The sequence below is a fragment of the Ursus maritimus genome, unplaced genomic scaffold (assembly GCF_017311325.1).
Source record: "Ursus maritimus isolate PB19 unplaced genomic scaffold, ASM1731132v1 scaffold_16, whole genome shotgun sequence".
Taxonomy (NCBI): Eukaryota; Metazoa; Chordata; class Mammalia; order Carnivora; family Ursidae; genus Ursus; species Ursus maritimus.
Genome location: NW_024424008.1, coordinates 1,260,273 through 1,268,520, shown reverse-complemented (window position 1 = coordinate 1,268,520; position 8,248 = coordinate 1,260,273). Strand labels below are relative to the sequence as shown.

The window sequence follows — 8,248 nt, the reverse complement described above, 5'->3', positions numbered from 1 at the left end:
CTTTCACTTATGGGGAGAGTTATGTTTTCATAAGCAATCCTTCCAGCATTCCTGCTCCAGCTAGGTCGAGGTAATGAAAAGCCTCATGTAACACAGCATTTAAAAAATAACATCAATTCTTTACACTGTTGTGTCACAGACGGTCTACCCCACTGGTACCCCACTCCAGTTTATTGCTAGATTTTGCAGACCCTCCATCAGATAACATATTTTAAAGTAACACCATTTGCATAACACGCAAGCTAGGACCACCTGTGATTATAGAGAGAAGTCCACTCCAACTTTATCCTATGTCTAAAGTCTGGCTCTTTTCTGGGAGAACATTCGGACAATGCCATGATGGATCTCTTTGGTCTTAATGCTGTAGACAATGGGGTTGATAACAGGTGGGAAAAAGAGATAAGCATTGGCCATCATAGCATGCACCAAAGGGGACATGTGGAGTCCAAAGCGATGTACCATAGATAAACCAATCATAGGCACATAGTAAGCGAGCACGGCACAGATATGTGATCCGCATGTGTTGAGTGCCTTCCTCCGTCCCTCCCCAGTGGTGATACTCAGTACAGTGTGGAGTATGAGCCCATAGGAAACCACAATAAGCAGTGAATCCAGACCAAAAGTGGAGGTAACAATGAAAAGCCCATAGATGTTGTTGACAGAAATGTCCCCACAAGGTAAATGGATAAGGTTGGGGTGGAGGCAATAGGAATGAGAGAGGACATTATGACCACAGAAGGGCAGATGCCTTAACAGCATGGGCAACGGGGCCATGAGAATAATGCTTTTCAGCCCCATGATAGTTCCTGTGCCAAAGATACGGGGCAGCGTGAGGATGGCTGTATAGCGCAGTGGATTATAGATGGCCACAAATCGGTCCACAGACATGGCCAGCAACACGGATGACTCCAAAATGGAGAAAGAATGGATGAAGAACATCTGAAAAAGGCAGGCATCAAAACTAATCTCAGTGATGCCAAAAAGAAAGATGCCTAGCACCGTAGGGAGAGTAGATGCAGAGACACCAACCTCAGCCAGTGCCAACATGGCAAGAAAGAGGTACATGGGCTGGTGCAGGGCAGGGTCTGTTTTGATGACGTGAAGAATGGTGCCATTCCCAAGGAAGATGATGACGTATATCAGGCAGAAGGGGATGGATATCCAGATGTGCTCTGCCTCCAGCCCTGGGATGCCAACCAGAATGAACGTTGTAGGCAAGAACTCCAAAGAGCCATTGGAGTTCTTCATGTTGAAATCTCATCCCATGGGATCAGTCCTACCTTAAAGATTAGAAATAAGCTAGTGAGATCACATTATAATGGAGAAAGACTTCTGGACACTGAGGGAAGGGAAAAAGAAAACAAAGCTTACAGATTGAGGTGGCCATAGGTCTCTGGTCTGAAAATTGACAAGATGGCCACCATCAGGAAATTCCCGGTCTTAAGGGGGTTACAGTCTCCATCAGAGTAAAGTTCAAAGCTGATAGAAAAATATCCCTCTAAATCGTACTTCACTTGGGATCTGCCAAGGGAAAAATGGCTGTCTTGTCTTGGTGTGCAGATCCCTTGGTCTCAGAAAGCTGCTGGGGAGACAGGCATGTGTAAGCAATTTCAGTTTTAAGGTGTGGACTAATGTCAGGAATTGGTGGACAAAGATATTATTGGTAAATATGGAGATAAGGCAAGCAGCACGGTACATGAAAACAGCTAAAAATACCTGTTGAATGAATGTAGACATACGGAATAATTGAGGTTCAAAGCAAGGCTAAGAAGTGGCAGTGACCAGAGCTGGGAGCAAATGATTGGAAAATTAACTAGAAAAGAATGGAGTTTGAATCCACACTCGGTTTAGCTGTTCTGTGCTTTGAAAGGATTGGGAAGCAACTGAAAAGATCATGTGGAAAGGACAGAATGAGGCAAGAACCAAGGCTGTTGGATTTGCATGCAGACTTTAAAGCTCATGAAAATATTCTGTCCTGATGATACACAGAATCTCTCAACTCACAGTTCTCCAAGACAATCTTCCTGATCCATCGGGCCTTCTTTCTGACTCAGACACACCTGTGATACACTGCAACAACTTTGGGAACCGAAACAGACTTTCAAGGAAGATTCTCCTGCGCAGGGGAGGAAGGCAACAGAGAGGAGGGGAAAACCACTTCAAAACCGTCTATACGTTAGGCTCAGGTCTGTCTGGGTTGGCACAGAAATCATAGTAGGATCCTGGCCTAACAGGGCAGGAAGAACCACTGGAGGTATTTTCGATTAATTCATCCAAGCACACGCGTGCACGCGTGCACAGACACGCACACACACACACACACGCAAACCTGCTGACATAGTTGCATGTGTATACATTTCCACACTTGCTGAAATCTTGTCTTCATTTTTCCTGATGAGGATTCCTCACTCAGCCACTGCTGAACGTCCGAGGACCCCACTATTACATGCTGGTTGTTATTTAGTTCTCTGCAGGCTAAGGGGACACCCAGTCAAGTCAAGAACTGACATGAGTAAAAATTAATATATCCATGGGTGGCTTATTTTATTAAACTAATTTCATTTGCTTACAAAGGTGGTGGAGTTAACTACTACAAGCACACTAGTTAAACAGTATTTTGTGGGACAAGGGCACACAGACATAGCCAACTTCATACAGAGCCCATTAGACAACTGGATTTACAGCAATTTTTAAAAATAAGAATGGCAAAGCAGCTTTGTTTTCAGAAACAAATGGAAGGATTATAGTGTTCAACCTTCACATGCTTGAGTCTCCACACAGAACGCAACCAAGTCTTACATTTGTAACAGCCCTTTCAACATGCACTTGATCTTCTCTATGTTGGTTGCAAGTTTTATCTTCATTCCCAGTTATGCCAATTCCCTTGCTATTTACAAAGAAAAAGCCTTCCTGGTTATTGTCAGAAACTACCATTTAGTTTACCTCCTCCACTCGTCAGCAAACTGCAGAGACAATGCACACCCATAAGCAACCAGCACTCCGTCGTGCCGTGCACCTTGCGGGACCCTGGAGACACAGTCCTGGCGCTACTCAGAAAATCTCTGCAACTTTCAACCACGTGTCAAAGAACACACCCTCTCTCACGTACATGCAGGCACAAGGATCACACTCGGAAGCCCTCTCTCTAATCTAGTTACAGTTATGTTAAGTGCTACAGAAAAAAAAAAGGAAGGAAGGAAGGAAGGAAGGAAGGAAGGAAGGAAGGAAGGAAGAGAAGGAAAGGAGGAAGGAAAGGAGGGAGGAAGGAGGATAGGAAGGAGGAAGGAGGGAGGGAGAAAGGAAGTGTGGAAAGAAGGAAAGAAAAAAAAATTCAGGATATGGGAGGGACCTAGAGGGAAAAACCTAATTTGTTCTGAAAAATCAGGGATATTATTATTATTAAAAAAAAATATATATATATATATATACACACACACAGGAAAGTGCTGTATATATAATCCTCCAATAAAATTAGCCACTTTTTATTATTTCAGTTTCTGTAACAGGAAACTTCACTATACTGTTTCCCTTGGGAAATTATATTTAGAACATAAATGGCAGAATTTGATCTATATTTGAAGACATATTTTCAAATATCTGTAGTTAAGTTGTTGGTGTTATTTGTATCCATCCATCTAAACTCTGCACCAGTTCCAATAAAATGTTTTCTGGGAGAAAAAAAAAAAAAGAAGAAGAAAAATCAGGGAACGCTTTCCTTGAGAAGTGAGGTTTCAGCTGAGGCCTTAGGAATTCGAATTTTCCTGAGCTAAATGGAGAGGTCGGGGGATGTGATGCAGGAACCAGTGACCGTGGCAGTGGGTGCCTAGGACTGTACTCTGACCAGGGCTGAGAGAAAACATGGAGAGAAGGAAACTATGGACATGCTAGGATGTTAAAGTCATTGTTTGCTTTCATAAATTTTACTTTCATGAAAATATGAGAGGAAAACCTGACAAAATCCAAGCCCATGGCCTGCCCGAGTACAGGATCCCTGTGCACCTACCGTGGCCTGATGAGGTCGCCTCAGCAAGAGTTAGCTTAGGAGAAACTGCAGTGAGCTGAGCTAAAACTTCAGGTTGGGACATTTAGGGACAAGTTATTGACCTCAAGACATGGTCACACGTGTCAGAACTTCCCACGGCTGAGGGACTTAGAGGACACTAACATTCCCCACTAGCTATGGGGAGCTTATCTTCTTCCCTCTCCTCCCAAGGCCCAACGTGTCTTTCTTAACCTTGTCAGTGGACCAAAGTTGGTCTGCCTCTGGGTGGAGCGGGTATTTCTCCTGTGTGTGGCCTCACCACACCCTTGATCCCACGGCTCCCTATTTCTATTTTATGCCACTCTGATGACCTGATATTGGAAGAAACAAACCTCGAGGGACACTGGCAACTAGGGTCTTTCCTCTCCTGTTATCAGCAGTCTTCTCTGGCTCTCCTTGTGCTCTCTCTCTCTCTCTTTCTCTCTCTCTCTCTCTCTCTGTTTTTATCCCTTTGCTTCTTTGCGTCCTTTTTGTCCTTGACTATGACAAGAATATTTCAGGTTTGGGGAGGAAAATGGGGATTGTTTAATCCAAAGCCCACTGTAGTACACAGTGGGACACAACAGGCCAGCAGAGAGAGGAGAGTACGACGCAGTAAATACCACATTCCTGGAAGTGGACAGAGGTGGAGGTGAACGCTGTGTGCAGGACAACTTTACCTATTTAAACTTTATGAAGCTCCTTTCTTTATTTTAAAGATAGAGGTGTTGATACCTACCTCAGAGTGGCTCTGAATGGGAACCTTTAGCAACCAGTGACTGTCAGCATCCCCACACTTTCTGTCTCCTTTCTCAGGTATCCTCAGAAGGGATCAGTCAAATTACGATTATCCCCAAATTTCTATTAATAATGATCTTTCCTGATGGAGAGGGACTGGGTTCTCTGAGGAGAAGTACCCAGATAATTTCATCACTCCTTCTCAATGCCCGGGGGCCCTTAAGGGAAATAAGCAACGGCAGAGTCAGGACCTATTTGAGATGAGCATAATAATAGTAAACATCTGCTACAAGAATAAAATAATTAATATGTGTAAATAGTGTACAAAAGTGTCTGGCTTATAAAAAGTTCATTATAAGGATTTGGTATGATTATAACGATTATAGGACAATTGTATCCTGAGGAAATAATATATTAATCTACTAGTCATCGGCTGTCACTTTTACAAACATGCAGATAACAAGTAAGGAACAGGGCACAGAGTTGATGGTATCCATAAAATATCAAGGTTGTTTAATAAAAGGAGACGATGAAATCCAAGTGGTTAAAGCTCTTGTGAGGAAAGGTTTCAGATTGGGTTGTGGGCAGGGAGGGGGTGATTGATCAGAAAGGTTGATCACCAGCATAAGACGACTAGAGAGAACTGGCAGAGAGAGCCTTTCCAGACCAGTGTAAAAGAGGATTTAAAATTGCTGAACCGATCAATGAGTTTCAATTACTTGTGGACGGCTGGCTCATTGGCTAATTTTCTGACCAACGAGTCAAAGAAAAAAAAGGCTTGGCTTGAAAATCCACCATGACCCATTTTTATAGGACTTTTAAAAGTTGTTCTTAAAATATACTTCTTGTGCTGCTGGTTTAACCAGAGAGAAGAGAGTTTTGTGTGATTGGTTCAAACGCGCGAAAAGATACGTGGACAGACTAGATCCAGACATGTATGAAGTCAGCAGCAAGCTGACAGACTTGGAGGAAATGCAGGGACTGAGTGGGACATGGCCTTACTAAAGTCAAATAAATCTAGTGTGACTAAGAAAATGAGGGAGCTTGGGAGATCAATATCTGCGATCAGAAAATAAGCTAGAGGAGATCCAGGAGACGCCATGGTGTGAGCAGACAAAGTAGAATTGAATTCAACGCATTGGCACTGATGAGAAGCTGGATAGAATGTCACTGAATGGATGACCCATGTGGATACTGAGCTGAATTTGAGATAGTGGTATGTTTTCCTCCAAGTGTCAGCACCTGTTTCAAACATTTAGTAAAATATATGTATAAAGGAGATTGCCATTTTCCATTATAAACTGGGTTTAGGTTGTAGAACTCTGGTCAAATTTTCCTTTAGAAACTCAGCACCTTTCACACTCACTGTATCTTTAAGGACCCCTTCTTTCACTTGACAAATATATGGAAATTAGAGTTCGTATTTATTAACTATTTTTCTCAAGTAAGTCGTACTAAGGACACCCCCACACCATTCTCAGAAAGACACATTTCAGATCATTGCAATGAATGGAATAAGCAATATTTGCCATGTTTCCACAAGAAATATTTGCCCACAATTTTTTTCTAGTTTTGCAGTAATTTTTCCATAAAACCCTTGCTGAGGTGAATATATTTTAGATGAGGCATTGGGATGGGATTATGTTTTTAAAAATGAAGGCTATATTCTCTCCCCAAAAATCCAGGAATTACATAATCTGTATTTCCAATAAGGCTAAGAATATTGGGGTATCAGACATAGCACACTTTTGGAACTCCACATTTCACATAAAGTTTTTCCATAGTAAATTGAAACTGATGAAATGCTAATATTCCACATATATAAACACACACCACACGTATTTTACTCTAGCACAAGTGCATTTGTGCCGTGTGTATAGAATTTAGTTTTATATAAATTATGCGCGTTTTTAAGATGATAACTTAATCATGTATTCTCTTTCCTGCTTTAGCCAAAATTATCTATCTTTCTGTTTATCTATCTATCTTTAAGATATAAGCTTCTTTAGAGAAAATGCTTTTCATTTTCGTGGCTTTTGTTTTTTGAAAGCATTCTGTAATTTCTTTTTGACAGAAATGAAAATGCCAGCAATGGGACAACAGCGAGATACCTGTTATCTTAAAAAACGAAATCAGGTCTTTTGGCCCTGATGAGGTTGGAACCATGGGCTTGATGTGTGATAGATCAAAGCAAATGAACAAACCAACCAACCTAAAACAAAAGCAAAAACAAACGAAAATAACCCACGGTGTCAATTTCTAGCTGTGTGATATTTATTTCAGGTTTAGTAGATTATTCCCGTGCATGAAGAGCTTAACGATGTCTTACTGCACACCAGAACTCTGGACTAGTATAAATTCCCTCCATTTCTTAAAACACCTTAAACTGAGTTTGACAAGTCATTTTCCATGAGTATTTCTTATGATGTAAAATATGTTTAAATGCCCACAAATTTCAATTTGTTCTTGGAGGCAGGGAACTTGCCCTTTCAACCTGGGTCAATAAAATATAAGAAACTTATCACGTAGATGGGAGCACTGCCAATTATCTCCGCATCAGCAGAATTATAAAAAGGGTTAGAACAGCTCATTCCTGTCTTCTTTAAAGGAGATGCTCAGATGTGGGCCAAACTGCATTAGTTGCTAAACTGTGAAGGGTGTAGGTCTGCGTGTACCTCCTGGGGTAAAACACAACTTCTGTAAGTAGAGGGCTAGAAATAAGACAATTTTACAACTTTGTTTCCTAGGAAATTAGGTAGAGAATTAAGAAACAGGACAAACACAATCATTTAAATGTTGCCCAGGGCTCCTGGGGTACACAAATTTCCATTTATTAAAAAATTAAATTATACATTAGGCATAGCCTAAAGGGGAGTCACCCCCAATTCTTAGCAAACAGATAATATAATGCATCCTGATACTTATCTCTTTGTAGCAAGCAAATGCCCCTGGTTTTCAGTCTGAGTGATATTATAGATACATGTCTTGGAGTGAGAAAAAGAACAGGTATACAATGGTTATTTACGCCCATTGTCCTCTTGGATGATGAACAGAGGAGCTCAATTCCACATCCTCACCCACGACCATTTCTGAAACCAGTCATGATTCAAAGACAAAAGCAAATCCTAGGCTCTTTCTAAAGGTTAAATTTGAACAAATTTTAATAATGAGTTTGATCAATGTTAGAAGGTCTTTCTTTTGTTTTGCATACCATTACAAGAAACGAAATGTTCTTTCTCTAATACCTAAATATATTTAGTATGACAGTTTATCTTTTACTTTCCAAGAAGAGAAAAATTTAATTATAAAAAAAATCTTCTTTCACAGTTATAAACTTATTTTCCCTAACCCTGAATTTCCAAGATGAGTGATAATTTTTTTTTAAAATAAAGTTTCAATACAAATATGTAAGGGGTCTAAAGCCATTCCAGGAAATAGAAAGCTTAAAGTATTATATTATATTATATTATATTATATTATATTATATTA

General features: G+C 40.6%; 1 pseudogene; it reads right to left on the bottom strand.

The window, feature by feature from the left end:
- Window positions 1-294: 294 nt before the first annotated feature.
- LOC103680064 lies at window positions 295-1,248 on the bottom strand (annotated as a pseudogene).
- Window positions 1,249-8,248: the final 7,000 nt, after the last annotated feature.